The sequence below is a fragment of the Oncorhynchus clarkii genome, chromosome 15 (genome assembly GCF_045791955.1).
Source record: "Oncorhynchus clarkii lewisi isolate Uvic-CL-2024 chromosome 15, UVic_Ocla_1.0, whole genome shotgun sequence".
Classification (NCBI taxonomy): Eukaryota; Metazoa; Chordata; class Actinopteri; order Salmoniformes; family Salmonidae; genus Oncorhynchus; species Oncorhynchus clarkii.
Window position 1 is genome coordinate 37,034,246 of NC_092161.1, and position 26,324 is coordinate 37,060,569.

Here is a 26,324-nt window from a genome sequence, read left to right on the forward strand (position 1 = left end):
TTTATTCACAAAACCGGAAAGCAACCTCTGTCAGACGAAGTCTACAAAGCATATTGCATGTAACAAACATTTACATGACCTACAGCATGGTCAAGCAAGTAAATGTTTCTGAAATACTTGGACCACTAAACAGCTATTGATTTACTGCAAAGTCGCAAAGAAAATGAGAACTGTGGCCACTTCAACATTTCAACATCATCAAATCTACAATGCCTGCAGAAAGTATTCAGACCCCTTGACTTTCTTCACAATTGTTACGTTACAGCCTTATTCTGAAATTGATTCAATTGTTGTTTTTTCACATGACAAAGCAAAAACAGGTTTCTAGAAATTGTTGCTAATCTATATAAAAAATATTTAAAAAACATCACATTTACATGAGTACAGTGGCTTGGGAAAGTATTCACCCCCTTGGCATTTTTCGTAATTTGTTGCCTTTACAACCAGGAAATAAATTGATATTTTGGGGGATTTGTATCATTTGGTTTAAACAACATGCATACCACTTTGAAGATGCAAAATATTTTTTTTATCGCTAAAAAAAAGAAATAATCTTTGGTCTCTTTGTTGCCTCTCTGATTAATGCCCTCATTGCCTGGTCCGTGAGTTTTGGTGGGCGGCACTCTCTTGGCAGGTTTGTTGTGGTGCCATATTCTTTCCATTTTTTAATAATGAATTGAATGGTGCTCCGTGGGATGTTCAAAGTTCTGGATATTTTTTTTAGAACTCAACCCTGATCTGTACTTATTCAAAACTTCATAGCAAAGGGAGTGAATATGCACGCACCACTTTTCAGTTTTTAATTTTTTGTAATTTAAATTTAATTTTTTTTTCTTTTCATTTCACTTCACCAATTTGGACTATTTTATGTATGTCCATTACATGAAATCCAAATAAAATCCATTTAAAATACATCCACAAAATAGGAAAACCACCAAGGGGGATGAATACTTTTGCAAGGCACTGTATTTACGGGCTTCATAGCAAAGGGGGTGAATACAGAAACTCAGCAAAAAAAGGAAGGTCCTCTCACTGTCAATTGCATTTATTTTCAGCAAAAAGCAAACTTAACATAAATATTTGTATGAACATAACAAGATTCAATAACTAAGACATAAACTGAACAAGTTCCACAGACATGTGACTAACAGAAATTGAATAATGTGTCCCTGAACAAAGAGGGGTCAAAAGTAACAGTCGTGGTCTAGGGCACTGCATCGCAGCGCTAGCTGTGCCACCAGAGACTCTGGGTTTGCGCCCAGGCTCTGTCACAGCCGGCCGCGACCAGGAGGTCCGTGGGGCGACGCACAATTGGCCTAGCGTCGTCCGGGTTAGGGAGGGTTTGGCTGGTATGGATATCCTTGTCTCATCGCGCACCAGCGACTCCTGTGGCGGTCCGGGCGCAGTGCACGCTAACCAAGGTCGCCAGGTACACAGTGTTTCCTCCGACACAGTGGTGTGGCTGGCTTCCGGGTTGGATGCGCCCTGTGTTAAGAAGCAGTGCGGCTTGGTTGGGTTGTGTTTCGGAGGACGCATGACTTTCGACCTTCGTCTCTTCCGAGCCCGTATGGGAGCGATGAGACAAGATAGTAATTGCTAACAATTGGATACCATGAAATTGGGGAGAAAAGGGGGTAGCATTTTAAAAAATAAGAAAAATATTTTTAAAAGTAACAGTCAGTATCTGGTGTGGCCACCAGCTGCATTAAGTACTGCAGTGCATCTCCTCCTCGTGGACTCACCAGATTTGCCAGGTCTTGTTGTGAGATGTTACGCCACTCTTCCACCAAGGCACCTGCAAGTTCCTGGACATTTCTGGGGGGAATGGCCCTAGCCCTCACCCTCCAATCCAACAGGTCCCAGACGTGCTCAATTGGATTGCGATCCGGGCTCTTCGCTGGCCATGGCAGAACACTGACATTCCTGTCTTGCAGGAAATCATGCACAGAACGAGTAGTGTGGCTGGTGGCATTGTCATGCTGGAGGGTCATGTCAGGATGAGCATGCAGGAAGGGTACCACATGAGGGAGGAGGATGTCTTCCCTGTAACGTAGCGCATTGAGATTGCCTGCAATGACAACAAGCTCAGTCCGATGATGCTGTGACACACCGTCCCAGACCTTGATTGACCCTCCACCTCCAAATCGATCCCGCCTTGGTGTAACGCTCACTCCTTCCACGATTAACGTGAATCCGACCATCACCCCCGGTGAGACAAAACCGTGACTCGTCAGGGAAGAGCACTTTTTGCCAGTCCTGTCTGGTCCAGCGACGGTGGGTTTGTGCCCATAGGTGACGTTGTTGCCGGTGATGTCTGGGGAGGACCTGCCTTACAACAGGCCTACAAGCCCTCAGTCCAGCCTCTCTTAGCCTATTGCGGACAGTCTGAGCACTGATGGAGGGAATGTGCGTAACCTGGTGTAACTCGGGCAGTTGTTGTTGCCATCCTGTGCCTGTACCGATCCTGTGCAGGTGTTGTTACACGTGGTCTGCCACTGCAAGGACGATCAGCTGTCCATCCTGTCTCCCTGTAACGCTGTCTTAGGCGTCTCACAGTACTGACATTGCAATTTATTGCCCTGGCCACATCTGCAGTCCTCATGCTTAATTGCAGCATGCCTAAGGCACGTTCACGCAGATGAGCAGGGATCCTGGGCATCTTTCTTTTGGTGTTTTTCAATCAGTAGAAAGGCCTCTTTGGTGTTCTAAATTTTCATAACTATGACCTTAATTGCCTACTGTCTGTAAGCTGTTAGTGTCTTAATGACCGTTCTACAAGTGCATGTTCATTAATTGTTTATGGTACATTGAACAAGCATGGGAAAAGTGTTTAAATCCTTTACATTGAAGATCTGTGAAGTGGGTCCTGAAAAAGGGATGTTTCTTTTTTTGCTGAGTTTATGCACGCACCACTTTTCTGTTTGAATGTTTTTTTTGTCTACACTGTATTGATCAAGGTGATGTTGTTTTAATGGACAAAAAATGTGTTTTTCTTTCAAAAACAAGGACATTTCTAAGTGACCTCAAACTTTTTATCTGTAGTGTATATATTTACGCCCGTATATCTTCTCTGTTGGAATACGGTCCGTCTGCTGGAGAGTCAGTTCATCAGAGAGTCTCTGGTTAACTTCCCCAGTCGTCACAATGTCCTTAGTGGTTGTTTGTGGTTAGAATGGATACTTCAGAGAACCATTCGGAAATGTTCTCATAGTTTCGGAGGTTGTCTGTATTAGGTCATTTCTAGCTGCAGACTAGTAATTATACGTCTAAGATTTTCTCTTATTCTGTTGTGATTGATAGAGTTTAACCATTTCCACTCGTGTAGCCAAAACTACAGCAGTATGGTCTAATGGTCTATAGGATTGTAGCCATTCCAACCCGGCTTTCTCTAACTTAATGTACATTTTGTAGGAAGTGGGTTTTATACTCTGTGGAAAAAGGGGCAGTTCTATGACGCCTGATGTAATGTCTGGGCTCACAGGGGTGTGGCCACTGACTGACTAGCTAAAACTTTATAACTAAACAAGTATCTAATTTAGAAGGCCAACATGACATTACATCTTCTCACAAATATTTTCATATTCAATAATATATTTTACACAACATTCAGGTAGAAAAAACGAATAACTGAGAAATGTACACTTCCAAAGCTACCGTTATTCGGTGCTACCGTCCTATGAAACTCCCCCAAGGACATTCATGACACGTTGCCATCAACTATTAGTCTGTGTGAATTAACGGGGACTGAGCTAGAGCGGTGTTTGTGAGACAAGGGCAGATCCTGAAGGGGCCCTGTGCCAGGTCTTTTTACAATAATGTCTGTAGACTCCGAATGGTTTGAGCTACAATGACGCTCTCTGACACTCACAAGCTACACAAGAGTTGTTAGAAGGTAAGGGGTTCTTCTATATAGAATATCATAGGAAATCCAAGGACATAGTGTCTATAATACCGTAATAAGCTCACATAGTTGCTGTCACAAACTCCAAACTCCACACAGTTGTCACTTACTAGTTGGATATTCATTTCCCATTAGGCAAATACTTCCTGTACTTACATCAGTCATATAAATTCATTTTTTATCAGGTTTTTGCTTTGGAAGACCTTGTTTTTTTATTGAAATTTGCCAATAACACTCCAACTATTTATGTCAAATTGGATTGTGGCCTACTTGTAGCCCTGGTTGTCCTGAAAATACAGTTTAAAACAATTCATTGTGAGGCTAAATATAAGGGCTGAACTTGCAGGAAAAAAGCAGGGACGTTACTAGACATTCAGAACGTCCGGGGCTCAGCCCTGAAGACCTGGGGCTGACTAAAAAAATAAATTTAAAAAGTGTCATGTTGATGTTGGTCACATTACTGCTAACTAATGTGAGTTAGTCACGCTGTGTGCACTGTGCATTTCCAAAGTAATCCAAATGGTGACAGCCTAAACCAAAAATTAATGTTTTGCATGAAAAAAATTATAGTTGCGTGCAGTATAGCATGATTGGAATTTTAGTCTGCCATCCTTTGGATTATGTTGAAACTGCATAAACTTGCATTAGAAGTAGGAATGTATTATAACTGTAGAGTGGGGGGACTGACGCAGGATAATATGTACAAAGCAGGCACCAAACACACTTGAAAATGTATTTTTTTATAGTATTAATGGTAATAAATCACAGATTCCAAAGTCAATTGGCTACAGGACAATATTTCTACCTAATTAATTACACAAAAATCAATCAATCAATCAATCATAATCACTAGTTAACTACACATGGTTGATGATATTACTAGTTTATCTAGCGTGTCCGGCGTTGCGTATAATCGATGCGGTGCGCATTCGCTGGAAAAAGGAATGTCGTTTCTCCAACGTGTACCTAACCATAAACATCAAGGCCTTTCTTAAAATCAATACACAGACGTATATATTTTTAAACCTGCATATTTAGATAAAAATAAATCCAGGTTAGCAGGCAATATTAACCAGGTGAAATTGTGTCACTTCTCTTGCGTTCATTGCACGCACAGTCAGGGTATATGCAACAGTTTGGGCTGCCTGGCTCGTTGCAAACTAATTTGCCAGAATTTGATGTAATTATGACATAATATTGAAGGTTGTGCAATGGAATATTTAGACTTATGGATGCCATCCGTTAGATAAAATACAGAACGGTTCCGTATTTCACTGAAATAATAAACATCTTGTTTTCGAGGTGATAGTTTCCGGATTCAACCATATTAATGTATTTCTGTATGTTATTATGTTATAATTAAGTCTATGATTTGATAGAGCAGTCTGACTAAGCAATGGTAAGCAGCAGCAGGCTCGTAAGCATTCATTCAAACAGCACTTCCGTGCGTTTTGCCAGCAGGTCTTCACGCATTGAGCTGTTTATGACTTCAAGCCTATCAACTCCCGAGATTAGGCTGGTGTAACCGATGTGAAATGGCTAGCTAGTTAGCGGGGTGCGCGCTAATAGCGTTTCAAACGTCACTCGCTCTGAGACTTGGAGTGGTTGTTTCCCTTGCTCTCTTCGGCTTTTGTGGAGCGATGGGTAACGATGCTTCGAGGGTGGCTGTTGTCGATGTGTTCCTGGTTCGAGCCCAGGTAGGGGCGAGGAGAGTGACGGAAGCTATACTGTTACACTGGCAATACTAAAGTGCCTATAAGAACATCCAATAGTCAATACAAATCATATAGAGAGAAATAGTCCTATAATTCCTATAATAACTACAACCTAAAACTTCTTACCTGGGAATATTGAAGTCTCATGTTAAAAGGAACTACCAGCTTTCATATGTTCTCATTCCTTCCTGAGCAAGGAACTGAAATGTTGTCTTTCTTACATGGCACATATTGCACTTCTACCTTCTTCTCCAACACTTTGTTTTTGCATTATTTAAACCAAATTGAACATGTTTCATAATTTATTTGAGGCTAAATTGATTTTTATTGATGTATTATATTACATTAAAATAAGAGTTCATTCAGTATTGTTGTAATTGTCATTATTACAAATAAAATGTAAAAAAATCGGCCAATTAATCGGTATCAGTTTTTTTTGGTCCTCCAATAATCGGTATCGGTATTGGCGTTGAAAAATCATAATCGGTCGACCTCTAGTATAAACTATGGCATAAGGGGACGACAAGCGTATAAGAGGCAATCCGTAATTTCGATTAAGACAATGAGCGAGCTAGGACAGACGTAACGTTTGTCAATATAACTATTTGTTTAGCACTTTTGAAATGTACAGCAAAAGAATTCAGAACATGGGCTGATGTTACTGTGCTCTCCCTGTATACCAAGTTAGAAACGTAGGATAAATAAAGGGGGCATATATAAGCAGACAATGAAAGCTTGTACAATATTCAATGATTGCATTTTTCTTAAACAGGTTATAGTCTACAATAGAACAGTCAGAACAGTAGGCAAAATTAAGAGGGGTAAATAGACCAGATTATTAGGGTGAGGCACATGGGCTACTAACATTTTACTACACAACATACACTTAGTACCTTTCTTAGCTACAGTATACATATCTCCCTGGCATATTACGTAATTTATGAAGGAGCATGCAATACATTTTTGGACTCCCGTTGTTGTGATCAGCTCACTTGAACAGGAAGGTGGCTCAGCGGTCCTCTGAGTTGAGCGCGGCACAAATCATGGTTCATTGACAGCATGGCCAATGTTGAATGTTGATCATTTTAAACTTGGAAAACAGCCCCTTAATCCCAGATTTGGGACCACACAGCCACCGTCACTGATTTCTTTCAAACTACTGATTGAATTAGCGATTTCCAACTTCTTGTGTAATGTTTATGTCCAATGGCCGATGAGCACCGATACGTTTAATCTATTATTTCTCTTCATATAATAAGGATTAAAAATGATTTTCCAGTAGGTTGTTGACTTGATTCATGATGGTGACTGCTAGCTAATATTGTGAAAGTATGATGTTGACATGATCAGCCTCCAGTATTTATGCTGCAGTAGTTTATGTGTCGGGGGGCTAGGGTCAGTTTGTTATATCTGGAGTACTTCTCCTGTCCTATTCGGTGTCCTGTGTGAATCTAAGTGTGCGTTCTCTAATTCTCTCCTTCTCTCTTTCTCTCTCTCGGAGGACCTGAGCCCTAGGACCATGCCCCAGGACTACCTGACATGATGACTCCTTGCTGTCACCAGTCCACCTGGCCGTGCTGCTGCTCCAGTTTCAACTGTTCTGCCTTATTATTATTCGACCATGCTGGTCATTTATGAACTTTGAACATCTTGGCCATGTTCTGTTATAATCTCCACCCGGCACAGCCAGAAGAGGACTGGCCATCCCACATATGCTCTCTCTAATTCTCTCTTTCTTTCTCTCTCTCGGAGGACCTGAGCCCTAGGACCATGCCCCAGGAATACCTGACATGATGACTCCTTGCTGTCCCCAGTCCACCTGACTGTGCTGCTGCTCCAGTTTCAACTGTTCTGCCTTATTATTATTCGACCATGCTGGTCATTTATGAACATTTGAACATCTTGACCATGTTCTGTTATAATCTCCACCCGGCACAGCCAGAAGAGGACTGGCCACCCCACATAGCCTGGTTCCTCTCTAGGTTTCTTCCTAGGTTTTGGCCTTTCTAGGGAGTTTTTCCTAGCCACCGTGCTTCTACACCTGCATTGCTTGCTGTTTGGGGTTTTAGGCTGGGTTTCTGTACAGCACTTTGAGATATCAGCTGATGTACGAAGGGCTATATAAATAAATTTGATTTGATTTGATTTGATCAAAGCTACTGTACATATAACGTGATTTGATGTATTTATCTGTGTCCGATGACCTTGAGCCTTCTTGGATGGGCACTTCTATGGCAGCAGCCGAAGGGCTAGAATTTTCAATGTCTACTCTTACACTTGGCAGTGACCTAAAGTCCCCATGAGTGACAGAACACTGAGCCAATCACGGCGCAACACTCCGTATTTTCTGCTGGCTTGCCCCAACACCACAGAAAGCACTGAGCTAGGCTTTAACACATGCATTTTGAAGCTGCCTTAACTCAAGAAAACAAACAAAAAAGACCATGTTTGTATGCGGCTTTATTAACTCAATGGTATGTATATATTATTTTTACATTATTTGCAAACTGATATGTGACACGTACACAAAGTCACACACCTTAGCCAAATTCCTGACATTTAATCCTAGTAAAAATTCCCTGTCTTAGGTCAGTTAGGATCACCACTTTATTTTAAGAATGTGAAATGTCAGAATAATAGAAGAGAGAATTATTTATTTCAGCTTTTATTTCTCACATCACATTCCCATTGGGTCAGAAGTTTACATACACTCAATTAGTACTTGGTAGCATTGCCTTTAAATTGTTTCACTTGGGTCAAACGTTTCGGGTAGCCTTCCACAAGCTTCCCACAATAAGTTGGGTGAATTTTGGTCCATTCCTCCTGACAGAGCTTGTGTAACTGAGTTAGGTTTGTAGGCCTCCTTGCTCGCACACGCTTTTTCAGTTCTGCCCACAAATGTTCTATAGGATTGAGGTCAGGGCTTTGTGATGGCCACTCCAATACCTTGACTTTGTTGTCCTTAAGCCATTTTGACACAACTTTGGAAGTATGCTTGGGGTCATTGTCCATTTGGAAGACCCATTTGCGACCAAGCTTTAACTTCCTAACAATGCCATCTATTTTTAAAGTCTACCAGTCCCTCTTGCAGAAAAACACCCCCACAACATGATGCTGCAGCCCCCATGCTTCACGGTTGGGATGGTGTTCTTCGGCTTGCAAGCCTCCCCCTTTATCCTTCAAACATAATGATGGTCATTATGGCCAAACAGTTCTATTTTTGTTTCATCGGACCAGAGGACATTTTTCCATAAAGTACAATATTTGTCCCCATGTGCAATTGCAAACCGTAGTCTGGCTTTTTCATGGCGATTTTGGAGCAGTGGCTTTTTCCTTGCTGAGCGGCCTTTCAGGTTATGTCGATATAGGAGTCGTTTTACTGTGGATATAGATACTTTTGTACCTGTTTCCTCCAGCATCTTCACAAGGTCCTTGCTGTTGTTCTGGGATTGATTTGCACTTTTCGCACCAAAGTACACTCTAGAAAACAGAACACGTCTCCTTCCTGAGCGGTATGATGGCTGCGTGTTCCTATGGTGTTTATACTTGCGTACTATTGTTTGTACAGATGAACGTGGTACCTTCAGGCGTTTGGAAATTGGTCCCAAGGATGAATCAGACTCTCCATTTTTCTCTGAGGTCTTGGCTGATTTCTTTTGATTTTCCCATGATGTCAAGCAAAGAGGCACTGAGTTTGAAGGTAGGCCTTGAAATACATCCATAGGTACATCTCCAATTGACTCAAATGATCTCAGTTAGTCTATCAGAAGCTTCTAAAGCCATTACATAATTTTCTGGAATTTTCCAAGCTGTTTAAAGGCACAGTCAACTTAGTGTATGTAAACTTCTGATCAATTGTGATACAGTGAATTGTAAGTGAAATAATCTGTCTATAAACAATTGTTGGAAAAATTACTTGTGTCATGCACAAAGTAGATGTCTTAAACGACTTGCCAAAACTATAGCTTGTTAACAAGAAATTTGTGGAGTGGTTGAAAAACAAGTTTTAATGACTCCAACCTAAGTGTATGTACATTTCCGACTTCACCTGTATTAATGCCAAAATAACATGCAAAACAGGTAAGTCCCACCTGACCTGAATGACGGATCACCACTGGATCTAAGCATCATGAAACCTATAAAACAGTAAATTCATATTACTTTGTGAAAATCCGTTTTTTGGGACCTAAGTTGCTTAGCATTTCCATTTATTCCTTCACAGACTCCATGAAATGAGGACCTCTTCCTGAACATTTGGTCATAAACCTTTGTGCATGGTTTTCTAGAAACAATGGGTGGTTCAACTAACCCTTTGGCACGACTTACCCCACTCTCCCCTACAGTAAATGGTGAGGAGAGAGGGCGAGAAAGGGAGAGAGAGAGGCAAAGGTAGAGAGTGAAACAGAGAGAGAAATGGAGACAGAGAGAGTAAGATAGCAGGGGAGAGACAGAACGAGAGAAGGAGAGAGAAAGAAAGAGAAAGAATGGAGACAGAGAGGAGGAGAGAGAAAAAGCGGGGCAGGACATGGTGGATAGCCCAGGTGTCACCCAGGGGGCAAACAGTGAATAAAAGGTGAGACCTGCTGGGTTCTGTGCAAACAGCCTATAGTCACCTGGCCTGAACCCCAGTCCTCCTTCACACACACACACACACACACACACACACACACACACACACACACACACACACACACACACACACACACACACACAGGTTTCATAACCCTAGCCTCTGGCTCTGTAGTAGAAACTCACATGTACTGTATACCCTACTGAACGAAGGGAAGGAGGATGCAATGAGGGATTGAGGACAGAGGCATGGGGAGGAAGTTGCCTCTGGGCTTTTTTGCACCTTATCACTCAACCTTATCACTCACGCAAGATGGAGTGTTGCTCATGCCTAACCTAAGCATCTTTTGTGTGTGTGTGTGTGTGTGTGTGTGTGTGTGTGTGTGTGTGTGTGTGTGTGTGTGTGTGTGTGTGTGTGTGTGTGTGTGTGTGTGTGTGTGTGTGTGTGTGTGTGTGTGTGTGTGTGTGTAATAAAGCATGAAGTATAGCACGAGTTTGACAAAAGCCACACAATACTGACCCAAACATCAGTATGGTAGATTTAGCAGCAAGAGCTATGCATGCTTCTAATGGTTAGCCCAGACTGCCACCTAGTGAGGGGACTGTAAATTAATTCAGCAGTCTATACCAGGAACAAGCTCCGCACCTTGGGGGATCGGGCTTTCAGCTCGACTGCCCCCAGACTCTGGAACGTTCTGCCCTACCACCTGAAGGCACCACAGACGCTGGGCTCCCTTAAAATGGTCTTAAAGACCTTTCTCTTTAGGAAGGCTTTCTGTTGATAGCTGTACACTTTGGTGTCCTTGTCCCTTGTAGCATCAGCTGTGCTCTTTGTGAAAGTTGCCTGTCTAGTTGTGTCCATTTATTTTATTAATTTTTTATTGTATGCAAATTATTCTGTATAATGAAAAGCGCTTTACAAATGTAATACACTATTATATATAAAATCAATCTCCTCTCTATATTGCACGTTAGTCATGACATAAAAAAAAAATACCACCCAAAAATGCTATTTCGTTTTTAATGGTAATGTATGTTTGGCATTAGCAATGGTGGGCAATTCCAGTCCTCGAGGGCCTGATTGGTGTCACAGTTTTGCCCTAGCCCCAACTAACACACCTGACTCCAATAATCACCTAATCATGATCTTCAGTTAAGAATGCAGTTTGATTAATCAGCTGTGTTTGCTAGGTATGGCCCCCGAGGACTGGAGTTTCCCACCCCTGCATTAGAGTATACATGCAGGCTAGTTAGATAGTCGATTTAAAACACCAGGCTACATAATTCCAATGGCCTTAAATTACAGTGCTATTATAGTGGTATATACGGTATTTACTAATGTGGTATATATATGGTATAAATGTACTAATGTTATATAAGGTTGTCTTTGTTGCTATGGGAAAACCCTGCTTGGCTTCGACTTCCCGTAACAGCAGCTAATAAATCTTTAGCAGTGAGTGTCTGAGAGGCTTGCATGCAGTTTTACATTATTCAGAGTGTATTATCCACACATTCACATCAGAGCTGTAATCCTAGCCTCTAGCGTTTCCTTCATTCGTTGTAATTATATGTTTGTCAGGTGAGAATATATCCTGGTGCTAACAAAGCTAGCTTGAAGTGAGCAACTGACACTCCACATCCTCCTCTCGCTCTTTAACAGCTAACAAGATGTTGCTCAATAAACCTTTCTCAGTAGTTTTTTCTCCTATTAGGTCACCTCCCAAATGGCACCCTATTTCCTATGTAGAGCACTACTTCTGACCAGGGCCTATAAAGGCTCTGGTCAAAAGTAGTGCATTATGTAGGTAGGGAGTAGCGTGCAATTTGGAGTGTAGGCTTATTGTCCCTTTCTCTCCTCAACTGACTTTCTCCTAAGCAATGATATATGGTTCAGGCTCTTGCCCCTTCCACCAAACCTTAATAAAGCATATTTTTTTTTTACATGGAAAATGTACAAAATAAAACAAGAAAATCAACTTCTACTTCAGGTGGCAGTAGCCCACTTCCAACGATAAGTTGACACAATTTTTCTCTCTGAACAGTGTATTTATTGTATTGATATTGGGAGACAATACTTGGAGAAAGTATAAAGATCCATCATTTTGTACAGTATATAGACCCTCGGTCATATTAGTTGGTTCATGTTGTTTTAACTTTAAACCCATGTGTGAGTTACTAATATTGTATGTGTTGATAATGTAGCTTTCACCTCCATTTTTAGTTAGAAACCCTGTTTTGACCAAGACATATTGAATGTATACAAGACATTAACAATAAATGATCAGAACAACACATTGATTAGGAGGAACAAACAGTGGTCTTTAGTTGTGACTGAGCTCAATCAAATCCTGTTTCTCCCTCCAGGCAAAGTGACTATGACTGACTTCTCTGCCTCCCAGGTGTGAAATAACATAATAAAAGGAGTCTGTGAGGAACATGTGTAAGTTGCTGCTTTGTGCGCAGTATACAGACAGACTTCTCTCTCTGCTCTCTCTAGTTTAGTACACTGTGTCTATGTGAGACCTGCTTCTCTTTGAATTCCTCTTGCTGGCAACACTCACGATTGTCAATTTCATGGTTGATTAATTGTCATTACTGGGTGAGAGACAAAAAAGGAGAAATGCATTTATGGATAAAAATGGGGAGGAGCGAGACCTTCCCTGAAGAGTGATGTTTAGAAAGAGAAACATTAATTCAAAGGTGTTCCTTGGGTTGTTGGCGTTGACCCTATTCTAGTCAGTGAGTCTATTTGTTACAGTTTATTTTTTTTTGATATTGTGGAAATTGTGAGTGAGAAGAAGTTGATTAAAGTCATCATTCTCAACTTAGCAATAAAGTTAGTGAGGGCTGGGCAAGCAAACCATATTTTATATTTTCACTTAAGTTTGCTAAATGTAAAATTTGGTGTGTTAAATTTAACAAAAATATAATAACTGAGTGATGAAACTTGAAAAATTATGTCAATCATCCTTTCTTACCACCAGACATTTTTTTGGTACCCTTCAACAGATCTGTGCCTCGACACAATCCTGTCTCAGAGCTCCACAGACAATTCCTTCAACCTCACGGCTTGGTTTTTGCTCTGACATGCACTGTCAACTGTGGGACCTTATATAAACATGTGTGTGCCTTTACAAATCATGTCCAATCAATTGAATTTACCACAGGTGGACTCCAATCAAGTTGTAGAAACAGCTCAAGGATGATCAATGGAAACAGGATGCACCTGAGCTCAATTACGAGTCTCAAAGCAAAGGCTCTAAATACTTATGTAAATTATTATTATTATTATTTCTTTATTACTTTTTTTTTTATTTGCACAAAAATTATTTTATCCATTTTAGAATAAGGCTGTAACGTAACAACATGTGGAAGAAGTCAAGGGGTCTGAATACTTTCCGAAGGCATTGTATAGAGAAACTAGTGGAGGCTGCTGAGGGAAGGACGGCTCACAATAATGGCAGGAACAAAGGAAATGGAATGGCATCAAACACATAGAGGCCATGGGTTTGTTATATTTAAAACCATTCCTCTTATTCTGCTCCAGCCATTACCACAAGTCTGTCCTCCCCAATTAAGGTACCACCAACCTTCTGTGATAGAGGTTAGTGGGAGATAAATTACAGTCATAATTTTTTTTCTCCTCCCTCTTCGTTGAATGACATTGACATAAGTTTGTTCTGTCGTGGTTGTTAAGGAAACAAGTCGATTGTGTTCTTAAAGTATTTCTAAAGTATTATAATCAGTCTACTGTACAGTGGCGTGCCGTGGGCCTGAGGCCTGGGCCTTCAGTGAGGTCCTACACAGTCCCACCCGAATTAATCCACCTCTTATTACCATCATTATGATGCCATGGCTCTAGACACTATACATTTAGACAGAAACGCAGTATAACCAGGCGTCACCCAAAAACATGACACAATCAATGAGTCTTTTAAATATTTCCCTATTTTTCTTCACCTTTTCATTGTGCGGCTCCGTTGCCCTGAGCGCTTGTTCGTTGAGCTGTAGATCCACTCGGGTGTCCCCAAAAGTTTTCAAACGCACCATTGCTTGTAAGTGCCCAGCCGTACTTTGGTGTCTCGTTACTGCCTTGGTTAGACAACTCAAGTTTGCAAAGCCAGTGTGGCTCCAAACACCAAATCCATCACTTGCAAATAATAGGCATTCCCGGCAGTACAATTTACAGTGCTTCTCGGAGCCTGTGAGCCATTGATAGCGCTCGTAGTTGGAACTTTGAAAGTGGCGAACGAACCCCTTTCCCACCTGTGACAGGCTTTGATTTAATTAGTTTATCAAATTCAGTTTCCTAGTTCTGAAGTTCTGCATAGACATGCCCATAGGACCTGCCTCTCAATATTGGTAATCCAATCAAAATACGTGCACACACTACGCCTGCTAGCTGGCTCCTGTGTAACACTGGAGCCAGCCAGCAGGCGTACAATAGCCAACTCTAAAGCTGATTGGTTGACACAAAATGTTCATTTCCATTCACTTCAAGCTACAAGCGCCCGCACTGTTGATTCTGAAGGCCTGAGGGCAGATTTTAGACCCCTGGCAACTCATGATGGCTGAATATGATTGGATAAAAGATCTAACATAAAGACCAGCCCTCCAAATCTCAACCTGGGGCTGGAAGCAGTGCAACCAAGAGGAAAGCTATGAAATGAAGAGTATAACACTTACTCTGGGGAATAATTGAATACATATTTGTGGGAAAATCTATATATTTTTAAATTATATTCGGATGATGTTTAGGCCAGCAGAGAAGGCCTTGCTGGCCCTGACGGCCCACCACTGCTACTGTATGTATTATTATTACTGTTGTCAAGCCAATGCTAAGGATCTTACATGGTTTAACACCAAAACAATCGCATTAGTGCCAGCTGCACCTGTGATATTATATTGAATAGAGGCGACACAAAGGTCACAAAGTAACAGTACTCTAGTAACAGGTTTAGATGTGTTTTATTTTTATGTTGCATAGTTTGGATTACTTGTAAGGGCACCTTGATTAAGGGGAACATTGTCTCTCTGACAGAATGCCAAAAGGATGATGACTTATTCAATGGGTTATATATTCTTTATTGAAAAACACTGCATGTTGATGATCTATTCACAAGGGTGATTTTGTTCATTTCAAGGGGAATCATTTGAAATTCAAAAGAACCAAAATACCCCCTAGATAGATATATGTCTGCAGGGTTGTATTGTGAAGTCAATATAAAACCAGGTTTGGGGTCAATTTGGAATTTCTGGATTTAATTCAATTCAAACAACGATTTTGAATTGAATTTGAATTGGCCACACCCCACAACAAGCATAATTTGAATTGAATTTGAATTGAAGGTAGTAGAGTTTAATTCAAACCAATTCAAACCAATTCAACTGAGAAGTGAAACTTAACATTTTCATTAATTTGACAAATCTTTTATCAAAAGGATATGCCACCTATTAATGCAAAGAATACAAATATTATACCACTCAAATGTCAAACAGTATTTTTCTTTGTCGTGAGATGGGTTCATCCACAAAATAAGTGCCTTTTGCGTCCATTTGATATTTTAAGTAGAAATTGTGCACCAATATTACATTTAAAAAGTATGTTATATAGAATGAAGTGCCCTTTAAAACCTCTTAACGATCGGACCATTTTTGTTTTTCAATTTTCGCCTAAAATGACATATCCAAATCTAACTGCCTGCAGCTCAGGATTTGAAGCAAGGATATGCATATTCTTAATTTGAAAGGAAACACTTTGAAGTTTATGGAAATGTCAAATTAATGTAGGAGAATATAACACATTAGATCTGGTAAAAGATAACACCAAGAAAAAAACGTGTTTATATATAATTTAAAAAATGTGTCATCTTTGAAATGCAAGAGAAAGGCCACAATGTCTTATTCCAGTTCAGAAGCAATTTAGATGTTGACCACCAGATGGCAGCGTTGTATGTGCAATGCTTTAGACTTATCTAACGAACCATTGCATTTCTGTTCAAAATGTTGTATCAAGTCTGCCCAAATGTGCCTAATTGGTTAATTGATACATTTTCAAGTAACTGTGCACTCTCCTCAAGTAACTGTGCGTGGTATTCTTTCACTGTAATAGCTCCTGTAAATTGGACAGTGCAGTTAGATTAACAAGAATTTAAGCTTTCTGCCCATATCAGATATGTCTATGTCCTGGTAAATGTTCTTGTTACTTACAACCTCATGCTAATCACATACGTACGTTAGCTCAACCGTCCCATGGGGGGGGGGTCACTGATCCCAAAGAGGTTAGTATAGACCATGTGGAGAATTCAATGAATCATATTTTCTATATGAATAAAGGCTTGATAAAGTGCGAAAATTCAGCATTTTGACATATAGGAAGATTTTAACCGACTTAAAGATAGAATCCTCAGTAGTGGGAAACAGAGCCACTATCCGCCCCACAGTTGTTGTTGTTGACAAGCTGAGGTGAGGAGCACTAGGGGAGCGTAGCGTAGTACACATGCTGCTGTTCTATTGTGTGCGCAATGATGTCCGAAGGAAAAACGTCTTTGTTGTTGTAATATTGCAAACCGACGTTGTGATTTCACTATTAAGGATTCCAGCTTTAGCCCCAAAATGTCTCCAAATTTTCACCGTCATTGTAAAGCCCTAGTTATTTTGTTGCGTTGACAAAGTCATTTCTGAAGATCATTTTTTATTGTCAGCTCAGCAAAAAAAGAAAAGTCCTCTCACTGTCAACTGCGTTTATTTTCAGCGAACTTAACATGTGTAAATATTTGTATGAACATAAGATTCAACAACTGAGACATAAACTGAACAAGTTCCACAGACATGTGACAAACAGAAATTAAATAATGTGTCCCTAAACAAAGGGGGGATCAAAATCAAAATTAACAGTCAGTATCTGGTGTGGCAATCAGCTGCATTAAGTACTGCAGTGTACTCCTCCTCATGGACTGCACCAGATTTGCCAGTTCTTGCTGTGAGATGTTACCCCACTCTTCCACCAAGGCACCTGCAAGTTCCGTACTTTTTGTTCGGGAATGGCCCTAGCCCTCACCCTCCGATCCAACAGGTCCCTGACGTGCTCAATGGGATTGAGATCCGGGCTCTTCACTGGCCATGGCAGAACACTGACATTCCTGTCTTGCAGGAAATCACGCACAGAACGAGCAGTATGGCTGGTGGCATTGTCATGCTGGAGGGCCATGTCTGTAACGCACAGCACTGAGATTGCCAGCAATGACAACAGGCTCAGTCCGATGATGCTGTGACACAACGCCCCAGACCATGACAGACCCTCCACCTCCAAATCGATCCCGCTCCAGAGTACAGACCTCGGTGTAACACTCATTCCTTCGACGACAAACGCAAATCCGACCATCACCCCTGGTGAGACAAAACCGCGACTCGGCAGTGAAGAGCACTTTTTGCCAGTCCTGTCTGGTCCAGCGACGGTGGGTTTGTGCCCATAGGTGACGTTGTTGCTAATGATGTCTGTGACCTACCTTACAACAAGCCTACAAGCCCTCAGTCCATCCTCTCTCAGCCTATTGTGGACAGTCTGAGCACTGATGAAGGGATTGTGCGTTCCTGTGTACGCTGTGTAATTCGGGCAGTTTTGTTGACATCCTGTACCTGTCCCGCAGGTGTGATGTTCAGATCTACCGATCCTGTTCAGATGTTGTTACACGTGGTCTGCCACTGCAAGGACGATCAGCTCTCCGTCCTGTCTCCCTGTAGCACTGTCATTGCACTGACATTGCAATTTATCACCATTTATTGGCCACATCTGCAGTCCTCATGCCTCCTTGCAGCATGCCTAAGACACGTTTACGCAGATGAGCAGGGACCCTGGGAATCTTTCTTTTGGTGTTTTTAGTCAGTAGAAAGGCCTCTTTAGTATCCTAAGTTTTCATAACTGTGACCTTCATTGCCTACCATCTGTAAGCTGTTAATGTCTTAATGGCCATTCCACAGGTGCATGTTCATTAATTGTTTATGGTTCATTGAACAAGCATGGGAAACAGTGTTTAAACACTTTACAATGAAGATCTGTGAAGTTATTTGGAATTTATTTAATTATCTTTGAAAGACAGTGTCCTGAAAAAGGGACATTTCTTTTTTTTTTGCTGAGTTTGTCATTAGTGATTAATTTACCTCTGTCCCTCATTTTAAGGTCAACCCTTTTACATTAACTGAACTTTCATTTTAATATGGTGGAACTATTCCTTTTTAAATTTATTTTTTAAAAGTAAATCTAATAGTCAAATCATATTGGCTCTCTTCATTGAGAGCCTCTTAGAGGTGGATCCTTCATCTCGCCTCACTGCCACCCAGTCCCTCCGCCATCCCTGGGTGGTCACCATGGCAGCAAGCTCCTCCTCCATGACCAACCTGCACCGCTCCATCTCCCAGAACCTCTGGCGAAGGGTGTCTCGGGCCTCAGTCCCCTCATCCTCCTCATCCTCCCAATGCCCCAGCAGCATGGGCTCCGGGGCTAGCCACAGTCGATTTCAATCTACGGGAGAGAGAGCTGCTGGAGAGGAACCAGACCCAGAGACCCACCACCCAGAACCAGAGACGACAGCCAGGGAATCAGGGAATTAGGACAGTCTCTGAAGCCCACCTCCCAGCCCCAGAAGCCCCCTGAGCAGGTTCAGCCAGCCCCAGCCCTACTCCTCCTCCCCCACCAACACCACCCGGCCAGGGCTGCTCTGCCAAAGACCCAGTCAGAGTAACATCAGCAGCACAACAGCTGTTCAGGCTAAGTCTTCTGTCTTACTGCTGCAGACATCGGAGTGTCTCCATCCCCAGTCTGAATCATAGGCTGTCCCAAACGGCACCCTATTCCCTATTAAGTGCACCACTTTTGACCAGAGGGGGTGCCATTTGGGACGCAGATATAGTCTCCAGCTGTGTCTGTGGGTCAGGCTGAGGCCTTAGCCTGTTCTGTCGCTGCCACTCTGTCTTAGTTACAGACCCATGCTCAACTAGAAGACTTTGATCCCTCTATGGCTCATTCAACACCTGCTTGCTCACACACCACAGACTGATATGAGGGTCAGAGGCTTTTTCTAAGACTTAACCCTCTCCAACCCCAATAGGGATGATCAGACTTTGCCTTAAAAAAATAGGCAAAACATCAGATTGTTTTTCAGGTGTAGTATAAATGAAACTTTAGTACAGGCCCTATGTTCCTCCAGGAACTAAAAGGATGAAGTAAGTATAAGTGAAACTCTGGGGGGGATGAGGCTTAACAGACAGTGATATCTCTTGACACACCCTGCTCTGTGACAATGTAATAAGCCATCATAAATATTTAAATTGAGTACCTGAAAAATGTTATTTCAAATCAAAACAGTTCAACGAGTAGTCTAAAGGGAGAGGAAAACAAAAAGAAAATCAAAGTTTGAAAGTGCATTAAAATGCAAATAGGATGGGAAGAAAAATTGCCAGTAAAGCTTCATTTCATCTGGCATTATCACAAATTACAGTCATGATATGTTGTTTTGCATTAATATTGATGATTATTTTTTTCAGTTGAGATTACTTGGATTGCATCCAAAATGGCATCCTATTCCTGCACTACTTTCGACCAGAGCCCTAAATTGGCCTACTAAAGTAGTGCACTATTAAGGGAATAGGGTTTAGGGACAGCCTTGCTGTCTAGCTCACCTTGCTAGTTTCCACTGTGGAGAGGAAAATATACAGAGGACATTGGGTCCTTATCACTGACGCTGGTCCAGTAATGGAGTCAGATGTAACTGATAGCCTATTTGTGTGGAAAGACCTCACTGCATCACCTCTCTACGCCATTGATTGGCTGTAAATATAAATATTAAATGTAATCTGCCTGACACCTGTATGTTTGTCTTCCACCCCCCTTCCCCTTCCTCCAATTCTGACCCAAGGTGAAATGTCACTCAAATAGGTTAACGCAAAAAAAGTGTTTAATCAAATTAATATTTGATATAATTCTACGTCATCATGTTTTGATGACATATAATGTTCTGTTTTATTTGTCCACAAGGTGACACTAGAGGGTAAGAACCCTGTGGCAGTGGGTGAATGAATGCATCAAAAGAAATTAGGACAGGAAATAATGTTAATTTTTACATTGCCCACTTGAATAATTTCTGAGAATGAGTACATTTTTCTTGAGTTGGTGGCAACATGTCCATCATTAAGCTTTATACTTGGGATTGACAACAATTATGGCACCCTTGTAGATCGGGTTGTCACCTTGCAATGGAACAGAGGAAGAACAATATCAGTAGGTCTACATACGATTCCCAATGATTTATCTCATCACAATCCTAATTCAGACAGTGAAGAGACAAACATAACTACTGTACTGTACTGTATATTCTCCACAAGTAAGTTCCCTTGAGTCTGGTGAGACACTTGTCCTGATACGGCTGTAGCCTTCATGGCATCTACACAACAGCCATATCAGGGAAAGCCAAACCCTGTCTGTGTCCCAAATGTCACCCAATTCCCTATATAGTGCACTTCTTTTGACCAGGTTCCATAGTGTCAAAGGTGAGCCAGAGCACCCGCACCCTGTCCCAGGTCATCGCTCCCAGTTCTTTATGGAAGTGGGTGAACTCCATCCAGTTGTGGCTGGGAGGTAAATAGTTTCCAGAGCAGTAGAGAGACCACATCCAGGACCATCATGGAGCCAGACACCACTGCAGTCACCAGAACCACATCAGGACCTGACGGGCACTCCGGGAGGAAGAGAACAAGGTCAAAGTTTAAAGCCACAATCTGCCATTTCAACAGCCTGACTTTTCCATTATGAATAATCATTGGGTCGTATGTCAATAATTCAAATGGCCTTTAAACAGCAGGAATATGACAGAGTGTGGTTTATTAGAGTGGTAATCTGGGATTCAAACAGCAACAAACTGGTTACCCACCACTCTTTTGGTAAACAACTGAGGATTGTAGCTGGAGAAATGTAGACACTTTCAAATGACTGACCATTCATGAGATTAAAATGATTATTATAATTTTTTGACAAAAAAATTGTTCCTACATACAGCAGCTTAATGGTTGAGTGAATGTGGGCAGCGCCCCGTCTCTGTCTGGCCAGATACAGGAAATTAACTAAGCACCCATCTGTGTCCCTCTCATTACACTTGTGGAAGCCATACCCAACAATGGGTATGCAAACCAGGTATTGAAAAAGTTAGGTCCGAAGAGTTGGTTAGTAGACTATTTGTGTTGTGCAATTGTCATCATGGCTGTTTGCATCAGGGGCCTAGGCATGGGTTGGCCTGTGTGGAGACAGCCCCACCCACTGGGGAGCCAGTCCCTGACAGGCCCAGCCAATCAGGTTGATGTGGTTTAAGCATTTTTGTGGACTTAGAACATCACATTTTTATTTTTATTTTTTCAATGGGAAAACATTGAATTTTTAACACAGGTTGGGGACTTTTTGCCAAAATTAGAGTACACCCACTTCTCCAGGCACCACTACACAACTGCATAGGGCCGATATAAAAACACCAGTCACAGACAGTATGATGTTAAAGCATAAGCATTCACTCGGACATAATAAGTCAGTAGGTCCCAATCATAAGAATACAAAAACACAACCATTAAGCATTTCCCGATGGAAATATACAACCATTACTTCCCATTGCAAAAATTTCACGTTTAATATACAAAGTAAATGTTGACCTAAAGTTGAAATGTTTTATTTAATTTAATTTATTTTATTTCACCTTTATTTAACCAGGTAGGCAAGTTGAGAACAAGTTCCCATTTACAATTGTGACCTGGCCAAGATAAAGCAAATGTAACAATGTTTCACACAAGTAAGTAATTTTAAAGAGTTAGTGAGCTGCAATAAAAAATACAGTTCCACTCACCATGCTCTGCAGTTGTACATTTGGTTTGCTAATTTAGCAGCTAGTTATCTAGCTAAGTGGCTAGCTTCTTGCAAAATCAAGCTTCTCTTGGTAACAGTAGAGAATCCCCTCCTGGATCAAGAGCCTTGTTGTATAACATTTGCTTTGTGCGTGCAGCACATTTTTGAGTTACTTATATAACTTTAGGAGCTGGGATGTCTGTCCAGCAAATAGTTTATGTCAGACACTGTATAAAATATTTACAATGCGCTCTTTAGCATTTAGCTAGCATTCGCTATGGGATTTTACATGTACTTTTTAGCATTGCTAACATTTGGATTACAACGTTCCTAGACCACCAGCAGGGTCAAATAATAATAATCGCAGTGGTTGTAGAGGGTGCAACAGGTCAGCACCTCAGGAGTAAATGTCAGAGTTAGAGACGGCAGGTGCAGTAGAGCGCGAGAGTCGAAAACAGCAGGTCCGGTGAACAGGTCTGGGTTCCATAGCCGCAGCAGAACAGTTGAAACTGGAGCAGCAGCACGACCAGGTCGACTGTTGTAATTCTACTGCTTTAAATGGGCAGGTCAAAACAAGGGGCGCTATTTAACTGTGCAAATAGTGCCCCTTGTCTTGACCTGCCCATGTAAAGCAGTAGAACTGTTATAATCTCCACCCGGCACAGCCAGAAGAGGACTGGCCACCCCTCCGAGCCTGGTTCCTCTCAAGGTTTCTTCCTAGGTTCCTGCATTTCTAGGGAGTTTTTCCTAGACACTGTGCTTCTACATCTGCATTGCTTGCTGTTTGGAGTTTTAGTCTGGGTTTCTGTATAGCACTTTGTGACATCGGCTGATGTAAAAAGGGCTTTATAAATACATTTGATTGATTGATTGATTGATTGATTGGTTGATTAAACAGTATGCCAGATGTCAGAAAGAGAGCACAGACCTATCTCCACATGGTAAGCCCTGGTACTGGTCATAGTGGAAGACACTGCACTCACAGAACTGCCCATAGTAAGCATGCAGGGTGGGATTTCTGTGGCTTTTATGGAACACACACTTTCCTGAAACACACACGCCTTGCCCACTGCACTCTTCTGAGGTGTTGTCATGGCGACAAAGGTGTCTCCCATGATTCTTCATGCTCGGCTTTACTTTCTCACACAACGCTCTGACATGCCACACAACTTTTCTATCCCTCTGACATGGACAGTCACATATGGTCTTCAGCATAGTCTCCACCTCCTCACTGTAGCCCTGGGGCTTGATGACCACCCGGGACTATCCCGTACTGGTACCAGACCCACATTGAGGGGCAGTGATGATTACGTTAAAATTCACATCAAGCATCCAGGCTCCCCTCTGTTGAGTCCAGTTTTCCTGAGATCGGCTGTCCCCCCATCAGCTCAATGAACAGGCTTATATTGGTCGTGAGGCCCAGGAGGTCGTGGTAAGTGAAAGGAAGAACTACCCTATGCCTTGACCTCTTTCTCCCCTCTCTCTCCAGATGACATCCTGCAACTAGTGGTCTGGCCGACCTACAACCTGGTCGCTCGACCGCATCCCCTCTTCCAGACCATCTCTGGACATTCTCCCATTCCTCACTTTCCTCATCAACTCATCGCTGACCACTGGCTGCATCCCCTCTGACAAAGCTGACTCTCTCTCTCCTCTGTTCTCATCCTCCTAGATCTATCCACTGCATTCGACATCGTAAACAATCAGATCCTCCTCTCCACCCTCTCAGGGCTGGGCGTCTTAGGCCCTGCACATTCTTGGATTGCATCCTACCTGGCAGACCGCTCCTACCAGGTGACTTGGAGAGGATCTGTGTCTGCACCACGTACTCTCACCACGTACTCTCACAAGTCTAGGTCCAAAAGGCTTCTTAACAGCTTCTACCCCAAGTCATAAGACTCCTGAAAAGCTAACCAAATGGCTACTCGGACTATTTGCATTGACCCCCTTCCCTTTTTACGCTGCTGCTACTCTCTTTTTATGATCTATACATCGTCACTTTACCTCTACCTACATGTACATATTACCTCAATTACCTTGACTAACCTGTAACCCCACACGTTGACTCTCGGAACCCCCTGTATATAGCCTTGTTACTGTTATTTTATTGTTGCCTTTTAAAACCTCTAAGAGATCTCTTCACACGCCAATCCCTTCAGCGGGATCGATTTGACAACATCCAGTGAAATTGTAGTGTGCCAAATTCAAACTACAGGAATATAAATATTCAACATTCACGAAAATATAAGTGTAATACATCAAAATAAAGCTTAACTTCTTGTTAATCCAGCTGCTGTGTTAGATTTCAAAAAGGCTTTACGGCGAAAGCATACCATGCGATTATCTGAGGACAGCGCCAGGAACACAAAACCATACAAACATTTACCAGCCAAGTAGAGGAGTAACAAAAGTCAGAAATAGCTATAAAATTAATCAATTACCTTTACCTTTGATTCATATGTTCTTCAAGATCAACCTCAAAAAAATCTAACTGCTCTTCCTCCTGTGGAAGGCCTTCTCGCTCAGACCTATCCATCACAGCTGATAGCTTCACAGTGTCACCCTCCCAGAGTGCAAAGAACCTTGGCGTGACCCTGGGCAACACCCTGTCATTCTCTGCAAACATCAAAGCAGTGACTTACGGAACAGCAAGAGGAACTGTCCCTTCCTACCTTCAGGTTATGCTCAAACCCTACATCCAAACGGGGCACTACATTCTGCCACCTCAGGTCTCTTGGCCCTCCCACCCCTATGGGAGGGCAGCTCCCGCTCAGCCCAGTCCAAGCTCTTCTCTGTCCTGGCACCCCGATGTTGGAACCAGCTTCCACAAGAAGCTAGAACAGCAGAGTCCCTGCCCAACTTCCGAAAATATCTGAAACCATACATCTTCAAACAGTATGTTAAATAATCCTCCTCCTCACCTCGACCCCCCCCCCCTTCTATCGCTGACTCTACTGATAGCTACGTTATTGAGGCTGTGATATGTGGTTGGCCTACCTAGCTATCTTAAGATTAATGCTGTAAGTCGCTCTGTATAAGAACGTCTGCTAAATGACTAAAATGTCAATGTAAAATGGAAGGGAGCAGGGCCAGGGCTCACTCCTTTTGCATGGGTTCTGGAGCATCCCCTCTGTGGTTCTATTTTGTGACTTGTCCACAAATGCTCCAAAGCCTTCAGGGAAATAATGCAAAATACTGTTTAGCAGTAATGATTACACATATCTGGGCCAATCAGTACAGCCAGGCAGGCAGCCAGGCAAGCAGGCAGGCACGCAAACACACACATACCCATTTTGAAGTCGCTGGTGGTGTTCCTCATCTCCTCCATCAGGTGTGTCCCCAGCCTCTTGACATTGGGTAGGTCATCCTCTATGAAGAAGCAGAGGTCCATGGTGGTACAGGTCTATGGGGTAGTCCCCCACGTGCTTGAACTTCAACTCAAAAGTCTGTACTAAGAGGTAACCACTCACCTTTGCTGACATATTGGGGGGGATACCTAGTCAGTTGTACAGCTGTTTTCCTTCAACTGAAATATGTCTTCCGCATTTAACCGAACCCCTCTGAATCAGAGAGGTGTGGGGGACTGCCTTAATTGACATCCACGTCTTCAGCGCCTGGGGAACAGTGCTTTGCTCAGGCGCAGAACGACAGATTTTTACCTCGAGGGATTCAATCCAGCAACCTTTCAGTTACTGGCCCAGTGCTCTAACCACTAGGCTACCTGCAGCCCCACAGTGCCAGTCAAAAGTTTGGAGACATTCAAGGGTTTTTCTTTATTTTTACTATTTTCTACCATCGTGGAATTATTCTAATCAAAAGGAGATACTTTTAGATTTCTTCAAAACAATCCAACTTTATTATTTCATTACTGCAGTAAGGAGCTTGTCAACGAGCCTCCTGTAGGTAATTCGTTGAGAGCCCCAGCAAGCGGATATGAGCCACAGCATGTTATAGCAAAGTCCATGACAAACAACAGATGTATGGAATGGGTCACAAGGTTGCTAATAATTCACTGCAAACAGTATATGCTGTAAATGCTGTTCTCATTGTGTAGAGACCAGGGTCTGGCCCTGGAGCCATCTAACCCCTGGTACCCCAGTACAGAAACATTAATGCATGCTATGGAATGCAGTCTTGTTAGGCTTATCACCCAAAGACAACGTAAATCTTCTGTCAGTGTTACATCTCCCAAAGGTCCACTTTCAGTCCACACAGACACAATAGAGTTATAAGAACACTCTATTCTGTTGCATAAAAC